Source organism: Rhinoderma darwinii, chromosome 8 (assembly GCF_050947455.1).
Source record: "Rhinoderma darwinii isolate aRhiDar2 chromosome 8, aRhiDar2.hap1, whole genome shotgun sequence".
Lineage (NCBI taxonomy): Eukaryota > Metazoa > Chordata > Amphibia > Anura > Rhinodermatidae > Rhinoderma > Rhinoderma darwinii.
Genome location: NC_134694.1, coordinates 67,721,394 through 67,738,057, shown reverse-complemented (window position 1 = coordinate 67,738,057; position 16,664 = coordinate 67,721,394).

Here is a 16,664-nt window from a genome sequence, read left to right as displayed (position 1 = left end):
TTCTTCAATTTCGGAACTCATCTCGTTAATTAACACTACTTTTGTATATGAAAGAGCAATAGCTTTCAGGAATTTCTCGATTGCGTCTTTTAATAAATATTGGTTAGCTTGGACAAGCTCCTCTCTCTGCCCAAATCCTTAATCACTGAAGCCCTGTTAGGCATGTTCACAGTAATTCGACAGTTTTCTGTTATTGTTTTTGCTGTTGTATGTATACTCTGTACTTGCGTATTTAATGTACACTGTGATTATATGAATATACTTAGTCTAATATGACATGGCACGATCGTTTGTTTATAGTTCAATATGTATTGGACTTACTGTAATGGAAATTTCCTATATGTATTTTTTTTTTTTTTATACTTGCTCATATCCTGAATATATCTTGGATGGTAAATTTCCTCACAGTTTTTTTTATATTATATGACAGGGTTAAGTTGATAGAAGAAAGGACTGCAGCACTCAGGTATCCAAAAGTAGAAGATTTATTCACCAAGCATAAAACTGCAACGTTTCAACCCCAATAGGGTCTTTGTCAAGCATAATGATAAGACATCAGTGCACACTTTATATAGCACCTGTGATATGACATCACTTCCTGTACAACCACAACACTATTACTGTTTATTAAACACTCATGATATGTGATCCCATAGTTAAAATTCCACAAAACTTCCCCCATAACAACATAGTCAAACATAGTGGGACTGCTATTGTAGATCAAGAAAAGTATTCTGCACACCTTGATTGTGTTAAAAAAATATTTTTATTAATTTCTCAGGGTAAATGCCAGGGGCTATACGTGCAATGTCAACGTTGAATGTCTCACGACGAATGTCTCACGACCGAAACGTTGTCGTTGCACGTATAGCCTCTGGCATTTACCCTGAGAAATTAATAAAAAGATTTTTTGAACACAATCAAGGTGTGCAGAACACTTTTCTTGACCTACATCTGGGTTGGGACCCTATTTCGAGCACCCGAAGATACTGGTGCTGTCTGAACACAACCATATATGCTATTGTAGATCGTCAGTCTATTGCCTACATACCAGTCTCCAGGGACATAGTTGAACTCGTACACCTCCATAGCTCTCATTGCGCATGTCCGGAAGAACATCAATAGCGTCTGCCGTTACCAGGGGAATTAGTCGCAATCGTGATTGGGACTGTGCATGTCCGGAAGAACATCAATAGCGTCTGCCGTTACCAGGGGAATTAGTCGCAATCGTGATTGGGACTGTGCATGTCCGGAAATATTAATTTCCTCATTCTTCGGCATCTGCCGTTACTATGGAAGCGCATCACTTTCCCGAACAAGACCGCGCATAGCCGGAAGTGCTAACCTCCACAGCGTCTCCCGTTGCCATAGAAGCGCATCGCGGTCTTACTCAAGACCACGCATGCGCATAAGGCCGGTTACTACGTAACCCCACCAATAAGAGAACTAATATGCATCAAGATAAATCGATGCTCAGCCATATGACAATCCTCTGCGTGTCTCATCTCATAAATATTAGAATTACAGCAACGTTCCCGGAGATTGATGAGGTTACTTCGATAGTTTTCCTCACCACCAGGTTTTTTCAAACCACGATTCCCACGAAACAACTCCAATATAGCATAAAAAACCTAAAAGGACAAAACAATGATATAATATTAAAAAAAACAAAATGACATCACTAGGTTAGTGACCAGACATTTTGTCACAACCCTACTCACGATGACGACATGACAAGGACAACACCCATAGACACATTCTTAACATTCTTAACAAATACCAGTAGTCCTGAATTCCCTATTAAGCCCCTTTGGTTCAAATGGCAGATGAATGAGTCCTTTTCTGTGAATTTTTCTCAGACAGATTCCGAAACGGAGGCGTAGAGGGCCGGCGAATATGGCTCCTGAGACCGATTCATCTGATGAACCATCGCGATCCGTGGGGCCGACGACATCTTCGTCTTTTTTAGGAGAGAGTGTAAGGAGGAAAGACAACGCCACAGGAGGGGTGGTAGAAAACACCAAAGAAAACGTAAGAGGCAGAGTAACGCGATCGAAGTTACCACCAACTGGGAAAATAGCCAACAAGACCACAAGAAAATGGACAGACTAGTGGTGAACATCTCGTCTGTAGAACTCTCTGGTTCAGAGCTTGATCTGCTGACTAGAGGTCTTTCCTTTAGCCCACAGGGGCACTTTGATTGGTTCCAGTGTGAACTTGACCTTATTGCCTTTTTTAGGAGAATTCGACTTTTGGCATTCTTTTCGGGAGCTGACCAGACGGAGGGGAGGTCTACATCATGTGATACAAGTAAATTTAGTTTTTGTGATTTTGCATTATCTGTATCTAGTACATTTCAGCCGCCTCCTGTCAACAAGGCAGTTGAAACTTATATTCAATTGGTCAGGGATAAGGTACATAAATTGAAGGAATTGACGAGTAGTTCCTTAAAAAAGGTAAATTTAACTACAACAGAGATTGATGCTCTTGATGCTCTTGCTGGTGCACATGACCTTATGATCAAACTCGCTGATAAAGGGGGTGCGATCGTGGTCATGGACACCAGCGATTACATCGAGGAAGCTGCTAGACAACTTGGGGATGTTCATGTTTATAAAAAACTTGAGTATGATCCTAAATATGAAATCATGAGGAAAATCAAAATTATTGTGGATAATGCATATGCTTTAGATCTCATTGATCTAAAACTATATGAATACTTACGGGTTGAACATCCTCGGACACCCGTTTTATATTTACTTCCTAAGATCCACAAAAGTATGATTAAACCGCCCGGTAGACCTATTGTCTCGGGCATTGGATCACTATTTACACCATTTGCGAAATTTCTTGACCAGCTGTTACGTAAGGGAGCGGTTAATGCAAGGTCATATGTACAGGACATGATGCAGTTTATCAATAAATTGAGGGACATTGTGGTTCCTGGTGACTGTTTTTTGGTATCTTTCGATGTTGTCTCGTTATATACCAGTATTGAACATGAGAAGGGGGTGTTGGCGGTTGGTGAGTTGTTGCGACATTGGACCCTTGACAATGAACAAAAAGAATTTGTTGTGGCATTATTGGAAATTGTACTACAGTGCAACTATTTCCTTTTTCAGGACACCTTTTACATTCAGTGCAGAGGCACAGCAATGGGGTCCAATGTCGCACCAACATACGCCAACATCTTCATGGCATTTTTCGAAGAGAAGTTTGTGTACCCATCCAGCTACTTTCAGTATGTGGGGGGCTGGATGAGGTACATAGACAATATTTTCTTTGTTTGGTATAACACTGAAACTGAGTTACTTAAATTTCAAGCTGAAATTAATGGCCATTTCTCCAAACTACAATTTACTGTAATATATTCACAGGAGAGTATACAATTCCTTGATACAACGGTTATAGAGAAAGATAATTGTTTGATCACTGATCTATACACAAAGCCCACTGACTGTAACAATTTTCTACACTTTAGCAGTTGTCATCCACGGGGAACAGTTGAGTCCCTTCCATACAGTCAGCTCCTTAGGGTAAAGAGAATTGTCTCTGAAGACAATGTTGTGAATGACAGACTTGGAAATATGTGTAATAAATTTCTGAGACGAGGTTATCCCAGATATGTTATTGAAAGAGCAAACGAGAAAGTGGGAAAACATAAACGCAATGATCTGCTGATTAAGAGGTCCAATAAGAAGAAGCTTGAGAGAATCCCCTTTGTGTCAACTTATTCTCCCATTAGCAAAAAAATCTCTAACATTCTTAGGGACTATTGGTCCATTTTGAGTGATATTTCCCTAAGAACATTGAGTTTCGAGACCCTCCGATTATGTCCTACCATAGACCCCCCAATTTGCGAGATAGGTTAGTACGTGCGGATATAGGTACCTTAATTAAAACTAAGTCCCAAAAGAAAGGATGTTTTCCCTGCCTTGGATGTTGCAACTGCAACAGTATGATGCGGGGTAATACCATGGTACACCCAAGGCCAGGGAAAACCTATGGGATTAAACAGTTCTTTACATGTGTATCAAAATTTGTAATATATGTTATACAATGTGAATGTGGACTTTTCTATGTGGGCGAAACCACACAGGAGTGCAGAACGCGAATTAACCAACATAAATATACCATCAGGAGTAAAAAAGTTGATCTGCCAATTCCTCAACACTTTATTCAGTCTGGCCAGAACATTTCGCAATTGAGGTTTAAAATCATTGATGGGGTTGCACCGTTAAGGAGAGGAGGAGATAGGGAAAGGATCCTTAAAAAACTAGAACTTAAATGGAGCTATGAATTAGATTCTCTTGAACCGAAGGGGCTTAATAGGGAATTCAGGACTACTGGTAATTGTTAAGAATGTGTCTATGGGCGTTGTCCTTGTCATGTCGTCATCGTGAGTAGGGTTGTGATAAAATGTCTGGTCACTAACCAAGTTTTTTTTAATATTATATTATTGTTTTGTCCTTTTAGGTTTTTTATACTATATTGGAGTTGTTTCGTGGGAATCGTGGTTTGAAAAAACCTGGTGTTGAGGAAAACTATTGAAGTAACCTTATCAGTCTCCGGGAACGTTGCTCGTACTGTGGTTCTCTGCCTGTCTTGGTATAAAATTGTATTTTTCGTTACTGTTCTGCTGTATACAAAAACTGTAAATATCTATGATGGCTTTGTTTTGTAATTACAGATAACTTAGATCAATGTAATTCTTATATTTGTGAGATGAGACACGCAGAGGATTGTCATATGGCTGAGCATCGATTTATCTTGATGCATATTAGTTCTCTTATTGGTGGGGTTACGTAGTAACCGGCCTTATGCGCATGCGCGGTCTTGAGTAAGACCGCGATGCGCTTCTATGGCAACGGGAGACGCTGTGGAGGTTAGCACTTCCGGCTATGCGCGGTCTTGTTCGGGAAAGTGATGCGCTTCCATAGTAACGGCAGATGCCGAAGAATGAGGAAATGAATATTTCCGGACATGCGCAGTCCCGATCACGATTGCGACTAATTCCCCTGGTAACGGCAGACGCTATTGATGTTCTTCCGGACATGCGCAATGAGAGCTATGGAGGTGTACGAGTTCAACTATGTCCCTGGAGACTGGTATGTAGGCAATAGACTGACTATCTACAATAGCAGTCCCACTATGTTTGACTATGTTGTTATGGTTGAAGTTTTGTGGAAATTTAACTATGGGATCACATATCATGAGTGTTTAATAAACAGTAATAGTGTTGTGGTTGTACAGGAAGTGATGTCATATCTCAGGTGCTATATAAAGTGTGCACTGATGTCTTATCATTATGCTTGACAAAGACCCTATTGGGGTTGAAACGTTGCAGTTTTATGCTTCGTGAATAAATCTTCTACTTTTGGATACCTGAGTGCTGCAGTCCTTTCTTCTATTGCTGAGTACAAGTTGTCCTGTTGGACCTGGGACATTGTTACTGCTTGCACCGTCCCTGATTGGGATATCTACCTTGTTCCCCTCTGAAGGAATTCTACTGGTCGTGCTGCTGATTTCTCACATAGGGTTGAGTTAATGCTACTTTGATTTATTTGTCTGTAAAACTTTAATAAAAATCATTTGAGATAAATAATATAAATAAAAGAGAGAAAACTATACATAATTGGTATCGCCGTGAAATATTGTGGGGGTAATTTCCAAAATGGCATAGCTTCCTGGGGGTTCTCAATGAATGGTACCTCAGGGGCTCTGCAAATGTGAAATCTTATCTGAAAACCATTCCACCAATATCTGAACTTCAAAAACAAAATTGCGCTTCTTCCCTTCTGAGCCCTGCATTGTTTCCAACCGTAGATTTATTATCACATATGGGGTATTGCCAGGTTTCCATTGTGTAGGCCAGTCAAAGCCAATTCAGAACTGAATCAGTCCTTAAAAAATGTTTTGCAAATTTTGTTGAAAATTTTAAAAACGGCTATTAATATTATAAGCCTTATAACGTCCTAAAAAAAATGAACTAGAATAAAAAAATATATGCCAACATAAAGAAGTATGGTAAACCTTATTTATTTACTAATTTGTGTGGTATCATTATCCATTTTCAAAGCAAAACAAAATGCATATTTTTCCAAATTTTCTTTAACCGGTCCCCGATCTCTGGCTGTATATATGCGGCCGGCGGTCGGGATCCTCAAAACCCGCTCCATAGAATATTTACAGCGCGGGTTTTAACTTGCTGCCCGAGCGATCGGTCAGCTGAATAACCCTGAGGAGGAGATAGAAGCAGATTTCGCTGATTCTGTATTCTCTGATCACTTCTACACAGTGCTCAATGAGCGCCGTGTATATGAATAGAGGCAGCGGCAGTGCCGCTGTCTCTATTGGTTTCGGTGATCATGTTACTAGTCGCATGATCGCCGGGTGCCGTTAGTGGCAGGCTGCTGCTGGGTCTAACTAGACCTTGCACAGCCCTATTAGTGACAATAGTCACTATGAGGCATTATTCAGACGAACGTGGGGAAACTTGAACGTGAAAAACGACTTGAGTCAATGGAGGGATCTGTGAAAACGGAACAAAATAGGACATGTTCTATTTTTCAACAGACCCTTCACACGGTCCGTTGAAACAATGGCTGTGTGAACAGCCCCATTGAAATACATGCGTCCGTGTGACGGCCGTTGTTCTAACGGCCGTCACACGGACATATTCTACGTTCGTCTGAATAAGCCCTAAGAGGTAAAATAAAAAAATAAATAAAGGTCTTTTCTGACCTTTGAGGGACAGACCATTATACATACCTCCCAACTTTTGAATTCGGAAAAGAAGGACATTTTTAAGCCACGCCCCTAACCACGACCAATGTCCCGCATAAACACATCAAATCACGGCCAGATCCTTCTTCAAATAACAAGATCATATTCTCACTGCGGACATCTAGACTTACAAAAAAAAACTAAGGATATCACCAATATTATATTTCAGGTTATATCGTCTTTATGTTACTTTTCCTAACTTGGGTATAACATTTGCTCATCACGGCAGCAGCAGCTGCAGGACAAATCAAAAGGCTGAGAACAATGAAAGTCAAGAGGGTGACCCTGTGGTTGATGACTTTTCAATTGACAGGTAATATTGGTTCCTTCAGGAATTTTGAGGCAGATTTTGACCTGCCTGCGCTCTTTGCTGTGTTTTTTGCGGTGTTTTCTGGCCGTGGCCATTGAGCGCTGCGGGCAAAAAACGCTGTGATTTCCGCTTTCTCTACCTCCCATTGATATCAATGCGAAGTCAGAGACAGAAACGTCTGAAGAAAGGGCATGACGCTTCTTTTTCCCGCAAGCGTTTTTTTTTCCACTCGTGGGAAATCAATGGGAGGCGTTTTTGGCCATCTTTTGGCTTGGTTTCTGTGTCAAAAACCGCGCCAATTACTCTGTGTGAACATACTCTTAACCTTTTGAAAGTTTTTTTTTTTTTAAATAAAAATGTCAGTTAGCGTGTTTGGTGCAACTTTCAAATGAGTTTTTATTAAAAAATAATTTTTACCTTTTGAGATACAGCTGCTTTGTATTCTGTATACAGAGCAGCTGTATCGTTCTCTGAATCCTGTACTTGTCATGTCCGCGGCACTGACAGTTTCATGCAGGATCCACCTGTTATCCACCAGAGACACGCAGGGCCTGCCGACACTGAACCCATCAGTCCCGGAGACTTCACGGATTCAGGTCTTAGTGAAAGATACAGCTGCTTTGTATATGGCATACAGAGCAGATGTATCTCAAAAGTTAAAATTATTTTTAATAAAAATAATTTGAAAGTTTAAAAAAGCAAATCAAAACACTTTCAAAGGTGTTCTTAGCTCTAACAACCAGCAGGTTTGTGGAGCCACTGGGCTATAATGTGGTAACAGAGTAGCTGCTAGCAGTGGCGGATTAAGTAGACGATGGGCCCTGGGCTGTTACCCAAACTTGGGCCCCCCTTGCGCACCGCCGCCCTGCCGCGCCGTAACTATTTTTAACACTACCTTTTTGGGCAAGCATTAACTAATGGGTGTTACGGATTCCCCTTGTCACAGGGCTGTGTCCCTACATACTGACAGTATCACACTGTGCAGGGATACATCCTCCTGACAAGGGGAATTGTCTATCAGTCCTGGACTGCAGAGGATTTCCTATAATAAAAATGTCAGGAGAGGTGACAGATTCTCTATAAATCTAGTGACTCACAGGTGATGACGTCTCAGATTCTAGTCGTTTTTTTCCTCTTCTCTTCTCCATCCGGTCCAGAGCACATGACGTCTTCTCCCGGCCATGACTGATTTCTGCAGACTTTGCCACTCAGATGTCTTCAACTCCTCACTTTTCCAACATTTCCACATCTATAAATGAAAATAAAGTTATCATGGTGCCACATACTGTACCCCTAAATATAATAGTACTAAACACTGTGCGCCTGAATATAATAATACCACACACTGTAAAACACCACATACACAAAGTCCCCTGTACATAGTGCCACACACAGCCCCCTATACATGGTGCCACACACAGCCCCCTGTAGATATTACACACCCCCCATAGATAGCGCCACACACAGTCCCCTGTACATAGTGCCACACACAGCCCCTGTAGATATTACACACCCCCATAGATAGTGCCACACACAGCCCCCTGTACATAGTGCCACACACAGCCCTCTGTACATAGTGTCACACACAGCCCCCTGTACATAGTGCCACACACAGCCCCCTGTAGATATTACCCCCCCATAGATAGCGCCACACACAGCACCCTGTACATAGTGCCACACACAGCCCCCTGTACATAGTGCCACACACAGCCCCCTGTACATAGTGCCACACACAGCCCCCTGTACATAGTGCCACACACAGCCCCTGTAGATATTACACACCCCCATAGATAGCGCCACACACAGCCCCATGTACATAGTGCCACACACAGCCCCCTGTACATAGTGCCACACACAGCCCCTGTGGATATTACATCCCCCCATACATAGCGCCACACACAGCCCCCTATAGATATCACACATCCCCCTCGTAGAGAGCGTTACACACAGCCCGCTATAGATACAAATGAATATACCCCCAAACGGAAATCTTTAGCAAAGTTTCCATTACCATTGAGATCAATGGTGATGCAAACGGAAGCTAAGGTTTCCATTTGCCTTTAAGTTGAGGGGTTAACCAGACGGAACCCCTCAATGGAAGGGCAGCGGTGATGTGAACAGGGCCTTAGATACAGGGCCCTAGGTACAGGGCCCTAGATACAGGGCCCATGTGCATGTGTGATACTGTTTGTTGGACCCTGTATCTAAGCCTAATGTAGGCTTTAAAGGTTTAAACATTGATGGCCTATCTTCAGTATAGGCCATCAATAGCTGATGGGTCGGGGTCAGACACCCGGGAGCCCCGCCAATCAGCTGTTTTGAAGGGGTTGCAGCTGCTCGTACGAGTGCTGCTTCCCCTTCAGCTTCCTCACTTGCTGACACTAAATCGCTGACACGTCCGTGTCGGCGATTCAGTGTGAGAAAGTGACCGGAATGAAGGGAAAGTAGCGCTCGTACGAGCGGCTGCAACCCCTTCAAAACAGCTGATTAGCGGGGGTCCCGGGTGTCTGACCCCAACCCATCAGCAAGACAATAAAATTAAACTTACCTCCTCTTCAGCTGCTCGTCCTCACTCCATCAACTGTCGGGACGCTGTGCGCGGCGCATAACATCGTGGCGTTATGCACTGCGCACAGCGCTGTGACGTCAGAACCTCCGATGCGCTCCAGGAAGAGAAGGGGTAAGTACTGTCAGTTACTATAGTAACAGGGGCCCGTGTCGTTTATTACATAGGCCCCAGTTACTATAGTAACTTTTCATTGATGTGTGAATGTGGCTGCCGCTAGCATCGGGGCCCCCTCCAGTGCTAGCGACCCCACACCGGCATGAGGGGGGCCGTGCAATCATGTGTGGTTCAGTCGACCATGGGCCCCGGGCGGCTGCCCGAACCGCCCTAATGATAATCCGCCACTCGCTGCTAGCCAGACAGGTGAAATGTAGTCACAGGTAGATGGTACCTTGGAGGCAGCTGTAAAGGATCTGCCAGACACAGCTTCTGTGTCGATGCCCGTGGTTAATCAGTCTGCACCTGCTCCTAAATCTGATAGAGTGACTCAATCTGCTACCACTCAGGCTGGTAGGCTCAGGAGTGGGAGAACCTATCACAGTCTGGCCAGACGGTTCTAGCTCCCGCCCTCGGTCTATTTATACCTTCATTTCCTGCTTGTCTCTGCCTGTGATTCTTTACTGTTTCCTGGCTCTGCTGCTCCTGCTATCATTATTGACCTTGCTTCATTTTGACCCTGGCTTTACTGACTACGCTCCTGCTCTGCGTTTGGTACCTCGTACACTCCTGGTTTGACTCGTCTCGTTCGCTACTCTTGTTGCTCACGGTCTTGCCGTGGGCAACTGCCCCATTTCCCTTAGCTTCTGTGTACCCTTGTCTGTTTGTCTGTCGTGCACATATTGAGCGTAGGGACCGTCGCCCAGTTGTACGCCGTCGCCTAGGACGGGCCGTGCAAGTAGGCAGGGACTGAGTGGCGGGTAAATTAGGGCTCACTTGTCTGTCTCCCTACCCATCATTACATAATCACAGGCCTATATACCTTTTCTACCCTGGTCCCTGACACAACTATGGACCCCCTTGAGACCCTAGCTCAGCAAATGCAGGGCCTCTCCCTACAGGTCCAAGCCCTGGCTCAGAGGGGCAACCAGCGTGATGCTACCCTGGTAGTGCCCCCCCCCACCTCACCTCTTGAACCCCACCTCAAGTTGCCTGACCGTTTCTCAGGGGACCGGAAGACTTTTTTCTCCTTTCGGGAGAGTTGTAGGCTCTATTTCCATCTAAGGCCCCACTCCTCAGGTTCTGAGAGCCAGCGAGTGGGTATAATTATGTCCCGGCTCCAGGACAGGTCCCAAGAATGGGCCTTCTCCTTGGCTCCTGACACCCCTGAACTTTCCTCTGTTGATCTTTTTTTTCCTGCTTTCGGGCTCATATATGACGAGTCTGACAAGACTGCCTTTGCCGAGAGTCAGCTGGTGACCTTACGTCAGGGTAAGAGACCCGTTGAGGAGTACTGTTCTGACTTTAGGAAGTGGTGTGTAGCTTCTCGGTGGAATGACCCTGCCTTGAGGTGCCAGTTTAGATTGGGTCTGTCGAACGCCCTGAAAGACCTGTTAGCTATCCCTCTTCAGACTCTCTAGATCAGGTTATGGCTTTAGCGGTACGTCTTGACCGACGTCTCAGGGAACGACGACTTGAACGTTTTTGTGCTTTCTCCTCTGGCTCCCCCATGATGGCTCCCGAGGTTCCGTTGCTTCGTTCTTCCACGGAAAACTCGGATGAACCAATGCAACTCGGTGCCTCCGTGTCTCCCCAACAACGTAGAGAGCTCCGCAGGAAGAATGGTCTCTGCTTCTACTGTGGGGATGACAAGCATCAAGTGAACAACTGTTCTAGGCGTAAGAATAAGCAGCCGGAAGAACTTCCGCGCATAAGTGACCATCGGGGAGGTCACTTGGGCGCACAGGTATTTCCCGTAAATATGAAACCTAATAAGATCTTGCTTCCCTTTCAGGTCTCTTTTGAGGGTAGCAACTGGGGAGGTGACCTTCTCTTCTTATCAGCATAATTTTTCATCCCATTCACTGCCTGCAGGATCACAGACATGGTTTGCTACCAGATCTGAACAAAACTCCCATAAGAAATATTGGCTGCAGAAACTTGAGATGAAGCGGGTACAGGAAGAAGGACACGCGGATGTTGGCTGTAAACGATGAAAAATGGAGAAGCAGTAGATTCACTCAAGTGTTTATTGTAAGAGAACTCAGCCCATGGAAGGAGATGTACCCAGTTGTCGTGTTGAGCAGATGCAAAATAGCGGTGATAATTTTCAAGTATTTGGTTAACTCTTTTAACTTGGCTGTTGGATTGCGGGTGGTATGCGGATGAGAAGTCCAGTATCACATCCAGAAGCTTGCACAGGGCTCTCCAGAATTTGAAAGTGAATTGCAGACCCCGCTGAGACACGTGGTTGAGGGGCAATCCGTGCAGATGGAAAACATGCTGAACAAACATACTTGCCATGTGAGGAGCTGCCGGAAGGCCAGACAGAGGAAGAAAATGTGCTATTTTGGAAAAACGGTCGCCAATAACCCAAATAACCCAAATGGTGGTGCATCCATCAGAAAGAGGGAGATCGGAAATGGCAAATCCATGGCAATGTGTTGGCAAGGGCAGTTCGGCACCAGCAGGGGTTGGAGCAGACACGCAAGCATGGAGTTAGTATTTTTATTTTGAGCACGCTTGGTACAAGAGGAGACATAGTCCGTGACATCTTTGGGCAACGTGGGCCAATAGTGGCGAGAGATAAAGTCCTGAGTCTTATGAATGCCCAAATGACCTGCCAACTTGGAATTATGACCCCAGATGAGAATTTTCTTCCAGTCAATTGGACTAACAAAAGTTTTCCAAGGAGGAATATCTTTAATCTACAGAGGGTTAACAGGAGTAATACAGGAATGGTAAATAATATGCTGAGGATCCTCTTCAGTGTCATCTGTCTCAAACAAACGAGACAGCGCATCAGCCTTGACATGACGGAAATGCAGTAGGAATTTTAATCTGGCAAAAAAAAAAAGTGACCATCTGGCTTGACGTGGGTTCAGGCGTTGTGCTGACTGTAAGTAAGTGAGATTTTTGCGATCAGTGTAGATGAGACTTGGATGAGCAGACCCCTCTAGCAAATGCCTCCACTCTTCTAAGTCTAACTTGATGGCAAGTACCTCACGGTCCCCAATGGAATAGTTTCTTTCTGCTGCAGAGAAGAGTTTGCTCAGGCCATGGATCCCCCTGGTCAACCCAAGACTGCAGTTCAAGCCATGCAGGCGGACATGCGAGACCTTCCTTTACCGCCAGGATCAGCTTCTACAAGCAGTCAATACCATTGCCACACGCCCGGACATTGCTCCTGTTACAGTGGTAACCCACAAGCGGCTGCTTCATCCACTCCTCAACCCATCATAGCTCCAGTCAGCTCCGGAGCTGAAATTTCATTGCCACTTCCACTCCGTTACGATGGAGAAGCAAAAACCTGTTAAGGCTTTCTTAACTAATTCAAAATACTTTTCAAGCTGCATGCTCATCTGCTTTCGTCAGATCAGACCAAAGTAGCCTTCATTGTCTCCCTCTTGTCTGCCAAGACCCTGGCATGGGCGAATCCTATCTGGAAACGTGAGGGACCGGAGTTGTCTAATTTGCAGCTTTTCATAGACACTTTTTGTACTGTGTTCGAGGAACCTGGCGTATTTCTTCAGCCGCTGCTTTGCTTCTGTCACTCAAGGAGATTCGACAGTAGGAGAGTACGCCATACAATTACGTACATAGGCAGGTGGGCTCGCTTGGAATAACGAGGCCTTGGTGGCAACTTTCTGGCAGGGATTAGCCAGTAGAGTCAAGGATAAATTGGCGGGTCGTGATCTTCCTTCTACCCTAGATGCCTTGATTATTCTGGCTACACGCACTGATACTGCGGCGTTGATGATATAATAAACTTTAATAGCACCTATTCACATACAAAATACATTCTGTGCAAAAATACATACATTCTGACCCATTCACCTATACAATATGTTTTATTGATCTTGGCCAGGGTCAGACTAGCCAAACCAGAGGATCCTCTAGTGGGCCCAACAGCTCCAAGAATTATGGGTCCCAACAGTGTCGAACCGGAGTACCTTGGGCCTACCATTCAGCTATATAGAAATAATGCGATTACTCTTGATTTTATAGAAAAACGTGTGGAGTAAAACAAAGACCAATATTACCACCATACAGTGACCATATAGTGGTAGGTACCAGTTATACACAGGCGCTCTCCAGACCATATGAGTTAATACAGTACAGTAAAATTCAGTGACTCACATGTGATGTCTTCTCAGATTGGAGTCGTTCACTTTCCCTTTTCTTCTTCATCCGACCCAGAACAACATGATGACTTCTTCCAGTGACAAATCAGCATCTGCAGAATTTACAACACAACCATCTTTGGATCCTCGCTTTTCCAGAACCGTCCCTACCTATTCCCCACCCTCTACAAAAACTCACCATTTATAATGCCCCAGATGGAAAAATTCACCTTCTTTTTAGCCGCACACTGTAATAGTACCCCCTTTAAACCCCACACAGTTATAGTGCTCATCTTAGTGCCCCACACAGTAAAAGTGCCCCTTTTATAGTCCCTAAAAAGAAATGCTTCTATACGTGCTCCCACACAGTAGTAATGTCCCACTTTTTGTCCCCTATAGTATTTAGTTTCTTCTTTGTGTCCTCCTATAGTAGTTGGTCCCTTCCTTTGGTGCCATCATATAGTAACTAGGTCCCCTTTGTGCCCCTATAGTAGTTAGTTCCCCTTTGTGCCCCAATATATTAGTTAGGTTCCCTTTGTGCCCCTATATAGTAGTTAGGTCCCTTTTAGCCCCTAAATAATAGTAAGGTCCCTGTTGTGCCCCTATATAGTAGTTAGCAACCCCTCTGTGCCCCTACATAGTAGTTAGGCCCTCTTTGTGCTCCTATATAGTAGTTAGGCCCCATTTGTGCCCCTATATAGTAGTAAGTCCCCCTTTGTACTCCTATATAGTATCTAGGCCTCCTTAATGCCCTCATATAGTAGTTAGGTTCACTTTGTGCCACATATACTAGTTAGGATCCCTTTGTACCCCTATATAGTAGTTAGGTCCCCTTTGTGCCCCCAAATAGTAGTTAGGACTTGTTTTGCTCCTATATTGTAGTTAGGCCCCCTTTGTGCCCCATATAGTAGTTAGGACCCTTTTGTCCCCTATATAGTATTTAGGCTCCCTTTGTGCGCCTATATGGTAGTTAGGCTGACTTTATGCCCCCCATATAGTAGTTAGTCCCCCTTTGTGCCCCTATATAGTAGTTAGTCCCCTTTTGTGCCACCCCTATAGTAGTTAGGCCCCCTTTGTGCACTTATAGTAGTTAGGTCCCCTTTGTGCCCCCCATATTGTAGTTAGGCCCCCTTTATGCCCCTATGTAGTAGTTAGGCCCCACTTTGCACCCCCCATATAGCAGTTAGATCCCCCATTGTGCTGACACTACAGTAGTTTGGCCCCCTTTGTGCACCTATAGTAGTTAGTTCCCCTTTGTGCTCCCCATATAGTTTTTAGATCCCCTTTGTGCCCCCATATAGTAGTTAGATCTCCTTCGTGCCCCCCATATAATAATTAGGTCCCATTTGTGCCCCCATATAGTAGTTAGGCCCCCTTATGCCACTATATAGTAGTTAGGCTCCCTTTGTGGCCCCATATTGTAGTTAGGTCTCCTTTGTACCGCCCATATAGTAAATAAGCCCTCTTTGTGCCCCAATATAGTAGTTAGGCCCATTTTTCCCTCTATGTAGTAGTTAGGCCCCACTTTGGGCCCCCTATATAGTAGTTAGAACCCCTTTGTGCCCCCATATAGTAGTTAGGCCCCTTTTGTGCCCATATATAGTAGTTAGGCCCCTTTGTGGCCTTCATATAGTAGTTAGGCCCCCTTTGTGCCCCTCTATTAGTTAGGTCTCCTTTATAGTAGTTAGGCCCCCTTTGTGCCCCCCTTATACTAGTTTGGTCCACTTTTTGCCACCCCTATATTTTTTAGGCCCCCTTTGTGCTTCCAATATAGTTTTCAGGCCCCCTTTGTCCCACTGATAAATTTAGGTTCCCATTTGTGGCAATTAAAAAAAAAACTCACCTGACCTCGTTTCCATCACTAACCGATAGGTCCTCTGCCTGTTGTCCATGGCCCGGCGCAGTGACGTCATTGCATCATCCATCTACGCCGGGATGCCAACAACCTCTGTGTTCTCCCTACTTTAAACAGCCTGTGGCCTACAAGTGTAAGCAGCGGGGCAGGGAGCCAATGGCTCTCTGCTCTGTGGCCAGAATCACTTGCCACCAGGATGGTGAGACAACGCCTTTTAACATGGGTGAAGCTGTGTGTTTCTACAAGTTGCTACAATTGTCAAAAACTGCTTTTGTAATTAGGTATTCACATAACACAGACTACTCCGTGTTCCAAATTATTATGCCCTTTGGATTTAAGTGTCATAAACATTTAATTATTAGTTTTTAAATTAAACTCATGGATGGTATTGTGTCTTAGGGCTCTTTGGATCATTGTATTCAATCTCAGACACCTGTGATAATTAGTTTGCCAGGTGTGCCCAATCAAAGAAAAACTACTTAAGAAGGACGTTCCACATTATTAAGCAGGCCACAGGTTTCAAGCAATATGGGAAAGAAAAAGGATCTCTCTACTGCCGAAAGGCGTGAAATAGTGCAATACCTTGGACAAGGTATGAAAACATTGGATATTTCAAGAAAACTTAGGCGTGATCATCATACTGTGAAAAGATTTGTGGCTGATTCAGAGCACAGATGGGTTCGTTCAGATAAAGGCACAATGAGGAAAGTTTCTGCCAGACAAATTAATAGGATTAAGAGAGAAGCTGCTAAAATGCCATTGCAAAGCAGCAAACAGGTATTTGAAGCTGCTGGTGCCTCTGGAGTCCCGCGAACCTCAAGGTGTAGGATCCTCCAGAGGTTTGCAAGTGTACATAAAGCTATTATT